The sequence below is a fragment of the Hakea prostrata genome, chromosome 5, assembly GCF_041222555.1.
Source record: "Hakea prostrata isolate BN-2017 chromosome 5, UWA_Hpros_2, whole genome shotgun sequence".
In the NCBI taxonomy this organism is placed as follows: Eukaryota; Viridiplantae; Streptophyta; class Magnoliopsida; order Proteales; family Proteaceae; genus Hakea; species Hakea prostrata.
The window spans coordinates 17974188-17994890 of NC_142604.1; the positions used below are offsets into that span (position 1 = coordinate 17974188).

At 37.9% G+C, this 20703-nt stretch overlaps 3 non-coding genes across 3 annotated transcripts; all 3 read left to right on the plus strand.

Moving 5' to 3' along the window:
- The first annotated feature begins 7150 nt into the window (after window positions 1–7150).
- Window positions 7151–7253, plus strand: LOC149015558 (U6 spliceosomal RNA). The gene has a single exon (XR_016173829.1). It is a non-coding gene; the product is annotated as a U6 spliceosomal RNA (small nuclear RNA).
- A 4174-nt stretch (window positions 7254–11427) lies between these two features.
- Window positions 11428–11530, plus strand: LOC149015559 (U6 spliceosomal RNA). Its single transcript, XR_016173831.1, has one exon. It is a non-coding gene; the product is annotated as a U6 spliceosomal RNA (small nuclear RNA).
- A 6576-nt stretch (window positions 11531–18106) lies between these two features.
- Window positions 18107–18209, plus strand: LOC149015560 (U6 spliceosomal RNA). Its single transcript, XR_016173834.1, has one exon. It is a non-coding gene; the product is annotated as a U6 spliceosomal RNA (small nuclear RNA).
- The last annotated feature ends 2494 nt before the right edge of the window (window positions 18210–20703 follow it).

Here is a 20703-nt window from a genome sequence, read left to right on the forward strand (position 1 = left end):
ATTTTTTGCGTAAATTGCTGAAACTTTCTACCATGGGTATATTTCAAGTTTCGAGGTTGGAAAACAATAAAGTTCAAGTTGAAGAAGGATGTCAATTCATACAGTATATCATTTACCAAAATTAAAATCATGTAATTGGTATCGATATGACGTAATTATATCGTTTGATGAATGATATGATAATAATATGAATAAAATGATACAAGTGAACTACATTGCATGATTGCTGTACCGATAATAGAATCATTTTGTACCGAATAAATATCATCCTATAATGATATGAGATACTTATATCATTTATTATTCGTTATAATAATGCGATGAGATAAATTTATCTGGTATCATACTGAAACAATACCGGCTAAATACTAGACCCAACTCAACTTCGAATTGATGGCCCAACTGCATTCATGCCTTCTTACTGGGAAACCCCAAGTCAGTCGAGGGGTTCAACCCCATGTCCATGGGATAACATGATGGCTAAGTTCAAAAAGGACAACAACTTGGAGATACCTAGAGCCATTATCAGAAGAGACCAAGATTCTAGGATTATATCGACCCTGGATGAGATGAATGCGTTGTACACTTATAGTAATTGAATATCAGGCCTAGACCTATGCCAATTGCCAACTGAATCCAATGTGTCAAGCTAAAAGAAGATCAAGACCATCATGGAAAATCCAACACGCATCCTATCTCAGGTTACTCTATATAAAGCCCCTATTTACCTAAGTTCAAGGTAACAAACTTACAACAATTGGTGTATGCTCATTATTTTTCCTTTTGGCTCGACAACTCTTTAGTTCTGAGCCCTCGACATCCACTCATTGGGGTTAGTATTGTACTCATTGTCTAACTTCAACTTCGGAGGTAGCTACCCAACCATTATAGTCAGTCTGCTCTCATTGTTTGATTTTGTAAATAGGTTCTAGATCGATTAAAAGGTTCACCAATTAATGTTCACCTAGAGGGTCAGACTTAAATGCAATGGTACCATATTGACACAGTTAGTTATCAGATTTTCCTTTAATAATCTTTAGGGTCACCTGAAACATCAAATCACTTATATTGGTTAGCATTATTTTTAGTTTAAATATTCCTATATATTTAGACCTAATTAACACACACACATTGACACAACTAAGCAACACGATTAAAGATCGATTCAGCTGGTTATGCCCTGAGTGGCTGAGTCTGGTCTAACACAGCTGAGTTCGACTTTTGCTTAATTGTCTAACTGTATAAATACGACATGAAATTTAAGTGAGTTATACATCCACAGGGGCAATGATTGTAAATATTTCACTTCTGCACAATTTAATTTCCTTTCAACCAAACAAAGCCTAAAATGTGAGATCAAAAATTCCTTTTTCTTCTCTCGGGTTAAAAGCCCATTATTAAGCCCAACACGGCCCATTAAGTGTCGATCTCAGTATGGATAGAGGGATAGTCCCATATCGCTAATCTAATTAACAATTAACGCTTGATAATAGCACGCTTAAGATAATCTAGTGTCTCTTCGGTGATTGTCAAACCGGGCAAATTTCTCCAAGTTTCGGCTGAAATTCGCCGAAACTTCCTACCATGGGTATATTTCATGTTTCGAGGTTGGAAAACAATAAAGTTCAAGTTGAAGAAGGATGTCAATTCATACGGTATATCATTTACCAAAATATAAAATCATGTAATTGGTATCGATGGGACGTAATTATATTGTTTGATGAATGATACGATAATAGTATGTGTTGATGCAGAATTCAGTCCCTACTAATCGAACGCTCGAACCTGCAAATACGTGCTCGATCGGTGTGGTCGAGTTTATATTGTTTGATGAATGATACGATAATAGTATGTGTTGATGCAGAATTCAGTCCCTACTAATCGAACGCTCGAACCTGCAAATACGTGCTCGACCGGTGTGGTCGAGTTTATATTGTTTGATGAATGATACGATAATAGTATGTGTTGATGCAGAATTCAGTCCCTACTAATCGAACGCTCGAACCTGCAAATACATGCTCGACCGGTGTGGTCGAGTTTATATTGTTTGATGAATGATACGATAATAGTATGTGTTGATGCAGAATTCAGTCCCTACTAATCGAACGCTCGAACCTGCAAATACGTGCTCGACCGGTGTGGAGAATTCAGTCCCTACTAATCGAACGCTCGAACCTGCAAATACGTGCTCGACCGGTGTGGTCGAGTTTCGTCTCCAACGAACAAGTTAGTTCAAATGAACAAAGGAAGCCAGCTCAATCTCTCAAAATATTCAATAATTCAAGAGTGCATACCTGATAATGATGAGTATGTGGGTATTTATAGATCTTAGGAGAGGTTACCTTAACTATGCAGTAATGGAGTTCGAATAGAACTCTGTCATTGTTGCTAGCTTCCTGAGGAGAGGAATCTTATCCGCCAAGACAGTATTACTTGGATTGTAGTTGTAGAGTCCGATCTGGATTCTAAGAGTAACCCGACTTGATCGCAATCCTTATCCCTATCTTTAAGGAGGTTGGATATGATTCAAATTGTATACCTTGTTTAGTGCCTTTGTTTTATTCATGGTCCGACCAAGGTTTGATCGGTCCAGTTCTTCTTTGGTCCACCCAGACAGGTCTATTATAAAATATCCATAACATAAGCCCCTCAGTCACTTGGTCACGTTAATTCCATGTTCGAGGCCAAGGGACGAAGTTTCTTTCAACCATGAGAAGTCATATGCTAAATCGCAAGACGAAATCTTGCCCTCGGTCATCTTATACTTTGTTCTGTTGTAAAATTCCTTGATTAACCTTGACTAACCAAGCCTTTTGTATCATCTCTATTTAAACCATTGTTTTGGTCGAATGCATCTGAATTTTCATAGTGCTTAAATCATTGATCTAGTCGAGCTGCTTGTTGGTTGGGTGGATCATCAAACTGGTCGAGCTCTTGAGCTTTCATTTGAAGTTGTTTAGTTGACCATGTATTGGTCAAGCATTATGTTAATCCTTTCATAGTCCCTTTAGTCTTCTCCATTGCTTCTATGTTTCGGGTTCACTTTGGGAACTGCCTTGCTTCATGAGTTCGAGCAAGGGAGTTCAATCTGGGAACTGGCCGAGCTTATGAGCAAGGGAGTTCAATTTTGGGAAATGGCCGAGCTGAAGAGAAAGGGGGTTCAATTTTGGGAACTGGCTGAGCTGAAGAGCAAGGGAGTTCAATTCTGGGAACTCGCCGAGATGAGGAGCAAGGGAGTTCAATTCTGAGAACTGCCCATGGTAATGAGCCAGGGAGTTCAATTTGGGAATTGCCCATGGTAATGAGCCAGACAGTTCAATTTGGGAACTGCCCGTAGTAATGAGCCAGGGAGTTCAATTTGGGAACAGCCCATGGTAATGAGCCAGGGAGTTCAATTTTGGGAACTGGCCGAGCTAAAGAGCAAGGGAGTTCAATTATGGGAACTGGCTGAGCTGAAGAGCAAGGGAGTTCAATTCTGGGAACTGCCCATGGTAATGAGCCAGGGAGTTCAATTTGGGAACTGCCCGTGGTAATGAGCCAGGGAGTTCAATTTGGGAACTGGCCGAGCTAAAGAGCAAGGGAGTTCAATTCTGGGAACTGGCCGAGCTGAAGAGCAAGGGAGTTCAATTCTGGGAACTGGCCGAGCTAAAGAGCAAGGGAGTTCAATTTGGGAACTGCCCATGGTAATGCGCCAGGCAGTTCAATTTGGGAACTGCCCGTGGTAATGAGCCAGTGAGTTCAATTTGGGAACAGCCCATGGTAATGAGCCAGGGAGTTCAATTTTGGGAATTGGCCGAGCTGAAGAGCAAGGGAGTTCAATTTGGGAACTGCCCATGGTAATGAGACAGGGAGTTCAATTTTGGGAACTAGCCGAGCTAAAGAGCAAGGGAGTTCAATTTGGGAACTGCCCATGGTAATGAGCCAGGGAGTTCAATGTTGAGAACTGAAGAAATCTTTCTCTATAGGTCGAGATGTGAGATGTTTATCTCTCTTTACTCCCCCGAGCATGATAGGTCAAGTCTTTTCTGAGCTGTTATGTTTCATCCAGCCGAGAACTTTTTCTTGTATGTAGAACTCCTTTCTCTGGATCATGTATGGTCGATTATCTCTCGAGCTTCCATACTTGTAATTTTGATGATATTTTGCTATCCACAAGCTCAAAGGCTTTGAAAATATTGTGTATAAGACTTTTGTTGTAGAAGCTAAACACATTGGTGCTACTGAATTCCAGTGCTAGCTGACTTAAGAGTAATATTGCTTGATATTCCACATTCAACTCTAAGTTGTATATGATGAATAATTCCGATCATGCACCATTAGAAGAATAGTAACGATCATATAGTTAAATATGAATCATTGTACTCCCATGATGAACTTGTCTCTTTTGGTGCGATATATTGCAATTCTCGACTAGAATAAGCCGAGATGCTTCTTCGCACGCAAGGACAAGCTGCTTTTGTTCTTGATTTTGATGATTTCTTGGATCCAAACTGGTACTATGTCATTAAAGCCTCGGACAACACTTGGGTTCAACGTGAAGTTTTCTTAGAATGGTAATCGAGCAATGTTTGGTCTATTTGCAGGAGCGATAAAATCCTTCTGTTCAAATCATCTTTGGCTTTTCAATCCGATTTACGATTAGTAAAACCCGTTTCTTGTGCTGCAGCAGCTTGTGATTGGCTTCAAGCCTAGAAAACCAACCTCCCCTTCCAGCTTGGTTCCTCGCTGCAACCTGAAGAGCTTTGGCAAATCTGCTCATGTAAAATCTGCTTCCTTCAAAGAAAAATAATTCTGATCGCGAACGCCCTTTAACGTCATATATTGGAGCATGATGGTGAAGGACTGCTTAGAATCGCCTGAATTGGAGTTAGATTGCAGCAGTTTCTCTCTCTTCTCTAGGTGCATCCCCTTTTTGCTTCAATTGGCATGGAATATATTTGTTGATGCCCGAACAAGTTTGGTACGATCAAAATAAAATTCATAAAGAACGTCAAAAATAGTAAAGAACCTTCAGCTCTCCATTTTCTTTTGTTTTCATCAGATCATTGCTAAGATAATCATGATCTCCCGATCAGAAAACTAAAGAAAACAAAGTAGACCTTGTCTATGGTTTTGTCCATATCAGAATATATAAATATTAAACTGATTATAATGATGACAATGCCAATCTCAAAAAATCATATAAAAACAAACAAATTGTCGCTGAATGCAATTTCATCCGTTTAACGCATATTGATTCTTAATTGCATGATTAAAAGGAAACCGATTCTCGGTGATTTTCATATCGATGGCAATACCTCAATGCAGAGTAAATTAATAATTATTCGTAGCAATGAAAAGGAAATATACGCATACCGTACGGTTTACCCATAAGAAGGGATTAAACGCAACCTTGAATCGCAGACAAACCCTCCAATAAAAAAACATACCGTTTTGGCATTCTTGATCTGATTTATACGATGGCTTTTTGATCAAGATTCCCACAGACGGCGTCAATGTTGATGCAGAATTCAGTCCCTACTGATCGAACGCTCGAACTTGCAAATACGTGCTCGACCGGTGTGGTCGAGTTTCGTCTCCGACGAACAAGTTAGTTCAAACGAACAAAGGAAGCCAGCTCAATCTCTCAAAGTATTCAATAACTCAAGAGTGCATACCTGATAATGATGAGTATGTGGGTATTTATAGATCTTAGGAGAGGTTACCTTAACTATGCAGTAATGGAGTTCAAATAGAACTCTGTCATTGTTGCTAGCTTCCTGAGGAGAAGAATCTTATCCGCCAAGACAGTATTACTTGGATTGTAGTTGTAGACTCCGATCTGGATTCTAAGAGTAACCCGACTTGATCGCAATCCTTATCCCTATCTTTAAGGAGGTTGGATATGATTCAAATTGTATACCTTGTTTAGTGCCTTTGTTTTATTCATGGTCCGACCAAGGTTTGATCGGTCCAGTTCTTCTTTGGTCGACCCAGACAGGTCTTATAAAATATCCATAACAGTATGAATAAAATGATACAAGTGAACTACATTGCATGATTGTTGTACCAATAATAGAATTATTTTGTATCGAATAAATATCATTCTATAATGATATGAGATACTTATATCGTTTAGTATTCGTTATGATAATGCTATGAGATAAATTTATTTGGTATCATACTAAAACAATACCGGCTAAATACCAAACCCAACTCAACTTCGAACTGATGGCCCAACTGCATTCATGCCTTCTTACCAGGAAACCCCAAGTCAGTCGAGGGGTGAAACCCCATGTCCACGAGATAACATGATGACTAGGCTCGAAAAGGACTACAACTTGGGGATACCTAGAGCCATTATCAGAAGAGACCAAGATTCTAGCATTATATCTACCCTGGATGAGATGAATGCGTTATACACTTTATAGTAATTGAATATTAGGCCTAGACCTATGCCAACTGAAATCCAATGTGTCGAACTAAAAGAAGATCAAGACCATAATGGAAAATCCAACAGACATCCTATCTGAGGTTACTCTATATAAAGCCTCTATTTACCTAAGTCAAAGGTAACTGAAATCAACTTACAACAACGTGTATGCTCATTATTTTTCCTTTTGGCTCGACAACTCTTTAGTTCTGAGCCCTCAACATCGACTCCTTGGGGGTAGCATTGTACTCATTGTCTGACTTTAACCTCGGAGGTAGCTAGCTACCCAATCATCAAAAGATCGATTTTTAGTTTAAATATTCTTATATATTTAGCATTATTTTTAGTTTAAATATTCCTATATAATTAGAGCTAACACACGCACACACACTGACACAACACGATTAAAGATCGATTTAGTGGCTATGTCCTGAGTCTGGTCTGACATGGCTGAGTTCGACTTTTGCTTAATTGTCTAACTGTATAAATATGACATGAAATTTAAGTGAGTTATACATACATCCACAAGGGCAATGATTGTAAATATTTCACTTCTGCACAATTTAATTTTCTTTCAACCAAAAGAAATTCTTTTTCCTTCTCTTGGGTTAAAAGCCCATTATTAAGCCCAACACGGCCCATAAAGTGTCGATCTCAGTATGGACAGAGGGATAGTCCCATATCGCTAATCTAATTAGCAATTAACGCTTGATAATAGCGCGCTAAACATATCCTAGTGTCTCTTCGGAGACATCCGATAAAATTGGAACGATACAGAGAAGATTAGCATGGCCCCTGCGCAAGGATGACACGCACAAATCGAGAAATGGTCCAAATTTTTTTCCTATTTTTTCGCCAAAAACCCCACATATAGGGTTCTTTATTGCTCGTTTTCAGGTAAATTTAGAGCTTTCATTCTTTTTTTTATTTGGAAATAGATCAAATCTAGTCTTTTCTTGTTTGTTGATTTGGTCTCCGTTGAATTTGCATCTCTATAACTTGTCGCCCAAATTCATATCTAGGGTTCTTGATTGCTCATTTTCAGGTCATTTCTGAGCTTTGGTGAGATATTATAATTTATATCATAAGTATCGGTAGATTAGTTCTGAAATTAAGTCACAACAAAGTTTCAGACTTGACTCTCTTAACCCTAGCCAAACCTAACCCTACCTATTCCCAACCCTAAAACTTGCTATCCAGCCTAATTTCCCCAACCATAGCTTAATACAAGCCCTATATTGCTGCTGATTCACTTAAAGAGGATTCAGAGGGTGAACCTAGACGTATGGCTTACATTAATCAATTAAACCCTAGATTCTGGATTACATCAACAGTTCTCATAATTCTCCAAATTCAGTGCTGAACCTTTCAAGTTAGAATTGTGATCAAGCTGGAGACACCTAACTAGGAAGCCAAAAACAGAGAACCATCGACCAAGCACTGGCTTTGTTTGCTTAGGAACAATTATCAACTTTGATTCCTTATTATTGATCTTGCTGAATTTGGCAAGGACAATTTTCAGCCTTTGAAGTCCATTTCTCTTCTCCCTTGCAAAGAAATGTGACAATGGGTTTTGCAATTGAAAAAAAAAAAACTGCCAAGTTCTATATTCACATGATTGGGCTAAGCTTGTTAAGGGTTTGTTTGGTTATTTGAGTTGGAAGATTTAAAAAATCTAGAGATTTCAAATTTATGGAGTCATGGTTCATAAAATTAACTGTTTGGTTAGCTTGAATCTTTGGAATGAAATCTATAGATTCATTCTTAAAAAACATCTATGGAGTTGTGGTTCAAATATTTAGCACTTTAGTAGGTGTGAAATCTCTGGATTTTACCTTATACCCATAATCTACAGATTCACGTTTTTAATGTAAAATGGTAAATCCCTAGATTTCATGAATCTAGGGATTCACACAATCAAACGGGTATAAATTTCTCATTTGTGAATCCAAAGATTTGAAATCTCTAAATTCATGTGACCAAACAGGCCCTAAAGGATTTAGGTGAATTTTAATCTCATTTTCTTAGGATATGTGGAATCAAGACTCCATATTCTAGGTGCTCTAGGCTATGCTTAGTGATCAACACTTTTTTTATATATTAACTGTTGCCAGCAGTACATGTGTTACATTTCATATTATGATCCATCCTATCTACTGGTTTTTTCTGTTTGTGGCTTGTTTTACATGTTAATTGTTTTTTGGGCTCTTGCTTTCTTATACTTAGTTGTGTTAGAGACATCAACTGGATTACTAGAATTCGTAAGTGCTTTTATGTATGAATCCATGTAGCAATTGCAATTTACTGTAAAGGGCGTCCTTTTCTTTCTGTCTTAGGTATGTTTTCCTTATCTCGGTTCTTTGTTATCAAAGTCATTGTAAAAAAATAAATTCAATAGCTCAACAATGGTTTAGGAGATCGAGCAGTTATTCAATTGTCATTAAGATTTTCTTATACTAACCTATATTTGGTAACTTATAATGATGATTCGGTTAGGTGTCGCTGCAAGGCCAAGACGTTTTGGTACGAATCACGGATTAACTGGTGGGGGGAAAATAGTGCAACTTGGTGGGCGAGAGGGAAAAAAACAACCTCGCTCAGCGTCTGCAGGTCTAGATGACAAAATAGAGATCTTTAAAAGCAGGCTAAGAGTGATTGCTTTTGAAGCATGTACAAAAGTTGACCGACTCTTGGTGGAGAGTGATAAGAGTGAGATAAACGATCAAATTTAGATCATTGGCTCTTCTGATAGGGAAGAAATTTTCCTATCTTATAAGAGTTTTTAGTCTATCATATTGGCAATTTTCACTTATAGTAAGTTCAGTTTATGTCATAGTGCAGGAATGCCTGAAGATTAAAACAATTCCAAATAGCCCAAGATTCTTATTCTTGCTATGTTGTTGAGGGAGAAGAAGAAGGATTCTACCAAATTTGTTGTCTTTCCGTAATACATTTGATTTTTAGTCAAGGGAATGCTACTCTGGCTAAGTCATGAATTTACGGTCAATGAAAAGGTTTAATTGTTTCTGTTGGGGTAAGATCAGCTTCCTCAAACGGTTCAGGTTCTCCTCGGACCTAGTTCTCCTTAGCCTCCTGGAATCAGAACAAAGGTGAGAATGGGCCGCCTCTTGGGACGGGAAACCACCTCCAATGATTAAGTCAATCCTTAAAGAAGAAGCTGAGAATCAATGTTCGAAGAATAAATGCAAAGGATTCCTGGAGATAATATTCTTCATGTAGTTATGAAAGAGTAATGGTTGGAGAGATTGTTTTTACCTAGGAGTGCCGCCACTATTTATAACGAACCTGTGACCCTTCCTCGCCTGCGATGGCTAGTTGATTCCTCATGGAGGAGCTCGACGGTGGAGATGGCTTATGTGCCATGGTGACGTTGCCTTCTGGCAGCCGCAGTTCCCAGGGCAGCTATAAGTACCTCTTGTGGATTAGAGAGTCAACTCAAGGATTTGCATGATGTGACATCGCTCCTTGGTTAAGGAGATAAAAAGTGGTGTCGCGGTACCCATGGTAGTTCTAGAGCGAATGTGGAGCATCCAAGCTGTCTCTTGTCATTGCACGGGCCCCCGAGGCATTTATTGCTGAAATTAATGTTGGGAGACAACGCCAGCGAGGAGATATTCCAAATCCCCTAAAGGCCGCTGGCTTTACTAAAAAGTCGATAGGCAGTTGGGCTTGTCATCGAATTATGCCTGCACCGCCTGCCGTTATCCGAGAAGTCTCTAGTTCCAGCTGGCAAGCACTATTTGTCTGGGCCTTTGAATCGCTGGTTCGGTCTAGCAGAACCGTCCTGGTCCAGCGGTTCTCTTCGGGTCATCCACAACAGTTACTTATAAGTTCTAGACTCTACTTGATGGGTCTTTAGCAAAAATTGGTAGGGCACTTAAAACGTGTTTCAAGGTGATGGTGGTTCAAATTCACAAAGATCTTTTCTATGAAATTATTCACAAAATAGTTAATGACATTGTTTTCATTTAAAGGTGTTCATGAAAATGGAATTTTCAAATGCCATTTTATTTTATAGGCATTATCCAAAATGGTGGGCCTCAGCCACCATTTCCGGAGAGCACTAGGAAAAAACTCTCAATAAATATTGTTACCAAATAGTGCCCATATGTTAAAAGGAACTAAATCATGGGAAAACATCATCTGCTGCTGTGAACAGTTCTCTGTTGTGCATAGCAGTGCACTTTTATACTGAATCATAGGCTGGGAAAACAAAGAAATTATAAGGGTTTTTGAACTTTTCAAATTTGAAATCTAGCTTTAAATCTTAGCTTATGATTTGGTATAAAAGTGCACTGCTGTGCACAGCAGAGGACTTTTTCCCCTAAATCATGGGTTGTTAACGAGCTTTTCTGAGTCCCTTATCACTTGAGTTATTATACTAGGAGAGTTGACGGATTGGATGGTGGTAATATCATGTTCGTCATTCTGTTATATTTGACGAAAATATCCTATTGAGACATATTCAGCTAGATTCGGATTTAGTTCACATTGAATGCAGTTTTCGACTACCACTAGACATCGTTACCATTTTATTGGTGAGAGTTATGATTGAAAATTAAGAATATAGTGATTTGTCTTCTAATTTTCCTTTGAATCCTTTCTTCTTCTTTTTTTTTTTTTTGGGGGGGGGGCGCTTTGTATTCATTTTCATAGGGAATGTATAAAAGATATTTACATACCTTAAAGGTTTTTTTTTATAAGAAAACGAATCCAATATAACAATCAGTTAAAACAAGTATTAGGATATTTAAATCCTAGTAGTAATCTGAAAGATGCAGACACAATTCTGAACCAAAAAGAACTCATTCGTCTGCATGAAGTTTCAAACATAAAAGCCTAACTGGACCCATATCTCACCAACAGAGGATATACGGCCCATAACTACATATCCCAAAGTGGATTTTACTTCTCTGGTCTAATAGATAGTCCCACATTGCTAAACTAATAGGTGATTCTGCACTTTATAAAAATAAGCATTATACATGATTACTGTCTCTTCGGAGACATCCGATAAAATTGGAACGATACAGAGAAGATTAGCATGGCCCCTGCGCAAGGATGACACGCACAAATCGAGAAATGGTCCAAATTTTTTTCTTATTTTTTCGCCTGAATTCTCTCATCTAGGGTTCTTCATTGCTCGTTTTCAATAATATCCAAAGCTTTGATTTATTTTTGAATCCATATAGATTGCAAATGAGTCTTGAGTTTTCATTTTTGTTTGACCTCTCTATTAAAAAGTATGGATCTTACCATTCAATCAATCTTGCATTGACATTCGTGTTTGAATTTTACTAGTCTTTCAAGTTTGTTGATTTGCCTTCCATTGAATTGGCATTGGCATTTATCAGGCAAATTTAGAGCTGATTCAAATTCTTGTATGGGAATAAATTATAAATGTATCTCTACCTATTAGTATTATTATTGAAAGTTTCATATTGACATCCTTTTTTTTTTTGGGTAGAAAATATTGATATCCTTTACAATTTGAGGTAGTTAAGTTTCATATTCATGTGAATCACTATTTACAATTGCTAAATCATCATATATTTTAAGGGGAAATTTCTCCCAATAGCATCATTAAGAAGGAACCTTTGCAACCTATTATATCGTATATGGGAATTAAGGGTATAAATGGATAACTAAAATTCGTTCTTGAATTCACATCCGCATCCTTTTAGCGGTTTCGAATCCATTTGATTACTAATAGGATGCATATATAGTTTATTCCTTTCTTACCGATTATTATCTATCCAATAAAATTATCCGATTAAGTTACTTATTTGGATTTATTTTCTTGATTTTATAAATTTTTTACTTGAGATATGTGATTATTTTTATAGATTTTCTACTAAAATAACTACCAAAATTGATAAATTTTTAAATTTCAAACCTAGCCACACAAATAAAATGGTAAAGATGTCAATAGGTAGTCGAAAACCTATATTCAATCTCTATATATTACCATTTAGAAGAATCTACTTAAGAAAATAAATATTTGATTATCATACGAATTCAATGAATCCGTCCGAACACTGATTTTATATTATCCGAATCCGTCCAAATATAATAGGATGCGGATATGATATTACCATGATCCGATCGGAATTCAATCCGTTTACGCCCCTAATTGGAATAAATGACAAATGCATCTCAAACCATTTAGGAGTTTTATATTGACATCCTTTATGCATGTTGCAATTTGAGTAGTTACGTTTCATATTCATGTGAATCACAATTTACTTGCTAATCATCATATATTTCTTTTTTAGCTTGTTGTTGGTCAATACGTAATTGACAACTTGGCCCTTTGGGTTCGCAGATTGATTATAATCATTTTAACTTTGTCAACAATTCTACATTCATGCCTTTATAAACTTTGGTTTGAAATATGGTTTTTCTCCGATATAGTCGTAACCTGTTACCATATCTGGTAGTTTGAAATAAAATGATACATGACTCCTTTCTACAACCAAATTCATCAAATAGCTCATCTATTGTGGGGATCAGAAATCGATCCCGAATAGTTACCGCATTCAAAGCTCTATAGTGAATGCAAAATCGCCATATTCCATCCTTTTTTAACAAGCAATACGGGGGAAGAAAATACTAGTGCTAGGTATTATGATACCTGATTGGAGCATGCAAGTGTCATACCTGGGGTTTCCACTGTCTCAGTTGCTGTCATTGGAAATTAGAGAGTTCTTCTTCTTCTTCATATTCTAGAAGAAGTAGTTGCTTGATTTTACAATGATGGCCAGGTGAGAAACGCTCATCACAATTAAAACATAACCCTTTTTCTCTCCTTGCTTACATCTTTGAAGAAGTGAGATGTTTGATTGGGAAACGTGGTTGGGTACCTAATCCCACGGAGTCGCGTGGTGGTGGTAATGGAGTTTACCGCTGGAAGGAATCTATTACTTGGTGGTTGATTTCGTACCAACAGTTTTTTTGATTCTGTGAATTTTTCCTCAAGGAGTCTCGCTAATGCGATGGCGTGAGTGATGTTGGTGGGCCAAAGAACCTTGATCTCATGCCGAATGTCAATCCGCAGTCCAGATACGAAGCAACTGAGTAGAAAAGATTCTGGCAATTCCGTAATGCGATTTGCAAGGGCTTCTAACTTTGCCTGATAATCAGCTACGGTGGTGGTCTGTACCAATATGACGATGGTTTCTTGGGGATCATCAAACTCGGTAGGACCAAATCGCACTTCCAGAGCTTTGGTGAAAGTATTCCACGTTGTGATCTGTTTTGCTCGACTGAACCATTGAAACCATTGTAAATCTAAGCCATCCATGTGAAACGCAGCTACCTTAAGTCGCAATTCATCTGTGATTTCATGGAACTCAAAAAACTGCTCTGCCTTGAAGATCCACCCGATGGGGTCGGTGCCATTAAAGCGTGGGAAATCCAATCGAGGAGTCTTCGCCTGAAAAAAATTGAGAGCCGAAGCAAAAAATTAGCAGCTGGGGTAGACGGAGGGCTTCCTAATATTGATCGTTGTTCCATTGGAGCAGCGTGGTATTTCTACGTATCAGTTGTTCCATACGTTCATCCATGGAAGTAACCTTCATAACCAGAACTGCCATGGCTTCTTGCATTAAATTAATTTTCTCTGAATGTTCAATAGACGTTGATCCCAATTGTCTAAGGTGTTCCGCATTCTGCTGTGCTCGAGTTCCTTCTGCCATTGTTATCCGGCAGGTCGGACCAATGTAACAACTAGTTGAACAGAAGAAAGACAAGGATTAAGAGGAAGAAGATAACAGCAAAAAAGACAAGAAGAAGAGATTTGGAGATAATATTTTCATACCCATTATTGTCGATTACATGTCTATTTTAAGGACTAATTTCCCTCATTACAATTCTACTTTCCCCCTCAAAATTAACCGAATTTTGTTTAGTTCTCAGATCTCAGATCTAGTATGCGTGGAGGAAGCCTGATTTGTGTCCTCTTCTGTTCAATCGACGTGGCATTTGGGGTGCCATCTGGCTCTCTAGAATTTTCTTACTGTCCACCTCAGCAGCAGAGGGTTGAACACTCAGCAGGTCTTGTGATTGTTCATGGACTGGTCTGAAATGTCAAACAACCAAAATGTGGGGATTTTTTTGCAGCAATGAGGGATTAGGTTTGATGAAGTTGAATGCCCCCATAGGTATATTCAAGGTGCGAAAAAATCACCAACAAAAGGGGGTTCGCTAGTTGGTAAAATTAACAAAACTCCTAAATGTCGGCGATATTTCCCTGGCATTTCAGGGCAGTTGGATGTACTTCAGTGAAGATAGTTCAAAGTGTCAAACTTGGTTTAAAATGACAAAAAAGCGGATTGAATCCTTTGCTCCGCTTCTTTGCCCATTTCTCTTTCATTCCTAGCCTTCAACTTTCTCTCTCCTCTCTCTCTATCTTACTCTTGCAAGCCCTGACCTTCTCCTTCTCGCTACAAGATGCCTAGGTTAGAACTTAAAAGCTTCTCAGTTCATAAAGATTTAATGTGAACAGCCACGTTGTTTGTTGGTTGTTAATTTCGCTTTTGGTTATCTGGTTTCTTCTCTTGCTATTTTGATCAATCATGGATTTGGAAATAAAAAAATAATATTAGTTTTAAGGTTTTAAGATGTGTTGCAATTAGTAGTTGTCGTTGTATTTATCAAAACTAATTGCATGATCTCCAAAGACATCTTTGCATCTCCACCAAAGTTCTACGAAAATCTAGGCAAACCACAAATTGTTGACGTTGCTCACACAACTGATCCAACAAAGAAATCCAATGTTGCTTCGGTCGACTTCAAGATCTGAGTTTTCTTTTGCCGTCGATGCTGAGTCGGTTGTTCAAGACACAGAAACAAAGTCATCTAGGGATATATAGATGAGAAAAGAAGAAGAAGAAGAAGAAATTGTAGAAGTAGATAAATCTATGGAGGAATCAAATGATTTAGCGAATTTTGCAGGTTTGGCAATTTTCTATTCGGAAACATTTGGTAAATCTCGTTTTCGGAGGGTCTTTCGGTTCAGTGACTATCGAACAAGGTGAATTTCACTAAGTTTACTCTGAAACTTCCTACCATGGGTATATTTCAGGTTTCGAGGTTGGAAAACAATAAAGTTCAAGTTGAAGAAGGATGTCAATTCATATGGTATATCCTTTACGAAAATTAAAATCATGTAATTGGTATCGATATGACGTAACTTTATCGTTTGATGAATGATACGATAATAGTATGAATAAACTAATACAAGTGAACTACATTGCATGATTGTTGTACCGATAATAGAATCATTTTGTAGCGAATAAATATCATTCTATAATGATATGAGATACTAATATCATTTAGTATTCATTATGATGATGGTATGAGATAAATTTATCCGTATCATACTGGAACAATACCGGCCAAATACCAAACCCAACTCAACTTTGAACTGATGTCCCAACTGCATTCATGCCTTCTTACTGGGAAACCCCAAGTCAGTCGAGGGGTTCAACCCCATGTCAACGGCATAACATGATGATTAGGTTCGAAAAGGACAACAACTTAGGGATACCTAGAGAGACCAAGATTCTAGCATTATATCTACCCCAAATGAGATGAATGCATTGTACACTTATAGTAATTAAATATCAGGCCTAGACCTATGCCAATTGCCAACTGAAATCCAACACGTCAAGCTAAATTTAAAGAAGATCAAGACCATCATGGAAAATCCAACACACATCCTATCTCTTTTTTTTTTTTTTTTTTTTGGTAAACAGTACTTCATTCAGAGAACTCAAAAAAGTACAGACACAATTGCATGAGTACACAAGGTTCAAACCGAACCAAGGAGAGGCAAATGACCGAACTGTCGTACATGCAATAGACAGGGCCAGCCAGGGTAAGGGTTGGGTCAAGCCCAAAATGGATCACGTCCACAAAACCCTTAGAACAAAGACACCAGAAAACCATCAACACCCACAAAGGGGGACTTACATACACCCACAAAGGGGGACAGACATACACCCACCTAGGGGGACATACAAAACGCCTCAAGGGCGGATACAAAAATCCTACAGTTGTGGCAATGGTAGCAACAAAAGTGTGGAGAAGGTTTGAACCTACCATCCGACTCTGCCGTATAGGCATACCTGTCAAGCTCGACGCAGAAGAACTTGTACCCAGTGTTTGAGTTGTTCTGCATGTGTACCAAAGAAACGGTGCAACCAAAGGAGCTGTTATGTGAAAACAGAAAGAAAAAAGCAAAGTACTACAACCAAAAACAACAAACAAACAAACAGAACTAAGAGGAAACCTTAGATCTGGTTATTAAGCGGAGACAGGAAAGATAGAAACGGCAAGGAAAAGAAAAAGGAAGAAGGTGAGTAGTGGAGGAAGAAACCAGAAAAATAAAACGAAAGCACCAGATGGGGAAGAGGGAAACAGAGACGGGAAAGAGGGAGAAGAGCCGAGTGGGAGGTGGAAGCAAACAAAGAAGCAGAGGAGAAGAAAAGAAGAATAGTAGAGAGGGAAGCGGGAGAGAGGGGAGGCGGAGATGGGAGAGGGGAGGCAGAGACGGGAGAGAAAGAAAATGAGAAATCGAGGCGGAGATGGGAGATGGAGATGGAAGACGGAAACGGAGATGGGAGCGACAGGAGAGATGGAGCGGTAGAGAAAAGGAGAGATGGAGGCGGAGCCGGGAAGAAGAAGCCGGGAAAGGAGCCGGAAAAGGAAAAATAGACAGAGAGGAAGAGAAGAAGTGGGATCGGGAGGCGGAGAGACTACCAAGCGAGTCTCTCCGCCTTAGACGGGGCGAGCGGTTCCGGCGGTGATCAGGGTGTTGCAGAGACGGCGACTAGGGTTTTTCAGCTTGAGAGAGAATGTTAGATTACAAGTGCATGCTAATCTTGACCACTTGCAACACACATCCTATCTCAGGTTACTCTATATAAAGCCTCTATTTACCTAAGTTAAAGGTAACAAACTTACAACAACTATATGTGGTCATTATTTTTCCTTTTGGCTTGACAACTCTTTAGTTTTGAGCCCTCAACATCCACTCATTGGGGGTGGCATTGTACTCATTATCTGACTTTAACATCGGAAGTAGCTCCCCAACCATCATAGTCAGTCCGCTCTCATTGTTTGATTTTGTAAATAAGTTCTAGATCGATCAAAAGGTTCACCAATGTTCACCCAGAGGGTCAGAGCTAAATGCAATAGTACCATATTGACACCGTTAATTAGCAGATTTTCCTTTAATAATCTTTAGGGTCATCTGAAACATCAAATCACCTATATTGGTTAGCATTATTTTTAGTTTAAATATTCCTATATATTTAGAGCCAACACACACACACTGACACACAACACGATTAAAGATGGATTCAGCTGGTTATGTCCCGAGTCTAGTCTGACACAGCTGAGTTCGACATGAAATTTAAGTGAGTTATACATCCACAGGGGCAATGATTGTAAATATTTCACTTCTGCACAATTTATTTTCCTTTCAACCAAACAAAGCCTAAAGTGTGAGATCAGAAATTCCTTTTCCTTCTCTTGGGTTAAAAGCCCATTATTAAGCCCAACACGACCCATAGAGTATCGATCCTAATATGGATAGAGGGATAGTCCCATATCGCTAATATAATTTACAATTAAGGCTTTATAATAGCGCGCTTAACATATCCTAGTGTCTCTTCGGAGGCATCCGATAAAATTGGAACGATACAGAGAAGATTAGCATGGCCCCTGCGCAAGGATGACACGCACAAATCGAGAAATGGTCCAAATTTTTTTCCTATTTTTTGGCCTGAATTCTGCAATCTAGGGTTCTTGATTGCACATTTTCAGGTATATCCAAAGCTTTGATTCATTTTATATAGATTGCAAATGAGTCTTGAGTTTTCATTTGTGTTTGACCTCTTTTTTTTGGGAACTAGTGTATTTTTAATACTAGAAAGGCCGTCAAGAAGGGTCAACCCCACAACCTCTCCACTAAAAAGTGTGGATCTTACCACCCAACAAACCCTGCATTGGCATTTGTGTTTGACTTTTACTAGTTTTTTCAAGTTTGTTGATTTGCCTTCCATTGAATTGACATCTCTATACATTTTCAGGTAAAATCTGAGTTGTGATTCATTCTCATGTATGGGAATAGATTATAAATGTGTCTCTACCTATTAGTATTATTATTATAAGTTTCATATTGACATCCTTTTTTTTTGGGTAGAAAATATTGATATCCTTTATGCATGTTGTGATTTGAGGTAGTTAAATTTCATATTCATGTGAATCACAATTTACAATTGCTAAATCATCATATATTCCAAGAGGAAATTTCTTCCAAAACCATCATTAATTAAGAAGGAACCTCTGCAACCTATTATATCATATATGGGAATATACTCCAAATGCATCTCAACCTATTTAGAAGTTTTATATTGACATCCTTTATGCATGTTGCAATTTGAGGTAGTTAAGCTTCATAGTCATGTGAATCACAATTTACTTGCTAATCATCATACATTTCAAGAGGAAATTCTCCCAAAATCATTGTTAAAAAAGAACCTCTGAAACTCTTCGCTATTAGACCCTTGAAACAGTGTCTGGAAACACCAAATTGAAAGCAATAGGAGAGTCCTCCTATGTTATGAACCAAGTTTGAAGAGGGCATTTTATTTGTGTCTATCACAAATCATGCCTCCGTGTCTAATTTGCTTGGATTGGGTAGGCTCGGTAATTGGTTACAGTAAGACCTTTTGCATCCCTTAATTATTTTTGTTTTTAGGTAGACATCTTTAATCACTAAATGACGAGACAACACAGTTTCAGGGACTCTATATTATTTTTACTTAATTCTTTATATGCATCCCTCAAATGAGCCTAAACTGAGTGAATACCATTTTGAAAAACAAAACTTACAAATCCAAAATTGGGGACATTTTTTTTTTTTGGGGTCTGAAGCTGGAAATAAAGCCTTAAACAGCCGGGCATTACAAATATCTGAATTAAGAATAAATGAACCTTTATGACAACTTCAACCTAGAACAACCTGACGCTAGGAAATCCACACACATGTTCCGCTCTATGAAATAAAATTTGATGTAGTTAAAGGTTCGTCTAAATTTAAAGGATGAAATTCATACAAAAATTGAAATATCACTGTAGTGCCCTTTCTTTGTGAATGACCCAAATGCCTATTAACTTAAATCCTACTCTTAAAGTTGAACCATGCACATAGATGTGGGTAAAGTGAGAATAACTTCACCCATTTTCTTTCTCCTTGTCTACTACCACCCGAATATGATAGAACGTGTGTCCTTTCTGTCACTCATCTTTCGAATCCGAATGGCATGTCTTTTTTAACTTCTTGTTGGTCAATACGTACTTAGCAAGTTGGCCCTTTGGGTTTGCACATTGATTGATTACAATCGTTTTGCCTCTGTCAAACAATTTTGAGTTCATGCCTTTACCAACTTTGGTCTTACAAAACAAGATAAAATATGGTTTTTCTCAGTTATAGTCGTAACCTGTTACTATATTTGGTAGTTTGAAATAAACTGATACATGAATCCTCTCTACGACCAAATTCTATCTTGTGTTTGGTGGATTCCTGTATCTTTGTGCTTCAATTATATGATCATGTTTTCCTCACCAATGGGTCTGAATTGTTGGGTGAGTGATGAAAATCACTTTTGTCTTTTGGGTTCAAATTTACACTTAGTGTCAAACATGGATTAGGGTTTGGTATCATTAAGAGGTTTGGGTGAAGTAAATAGGGGTGAGAAAAAGAGAGTTTCAAGTGAGTTCCAAGAAGGGTTTTGAACAAAAATGGGATTGAGTTTTTGGGTCTTCTTGTTCTTGTGTCTTTGCAAGAAAAGGGTTTTCTCTCTTGGGTTTTCTTCTCCATTGTTGTTCCATTGAAGTTTAAGCTTGGATTGAAGAGTTTTGAGAGGTGGAGTACCTATTTGAGGTAATGTTGTATTATTCTCATCTCTTGTACTATTTTGAAAATTAAAATAGTGGATTCATTTCCTGTGGATGTAGCTAATCTTGAACATTTCGGGTTAACGAGTCATTTAAAAATCTTGTTTGTTGTTTTTCTTTATATTTTATTCTTGTGGTGGTTTGTTTTTATTTGTTTTGTGATTATCTTCAATTTATTTGCATAAGATCCTTGGAATTTTTGTTAAATTATTTAGATTATTGGATTGGGTCTTGGCTTCTACATGAATCGCCCTATGATTTAGAATCAATACTACCAATATAGTGGACTTTCTCTAACATAC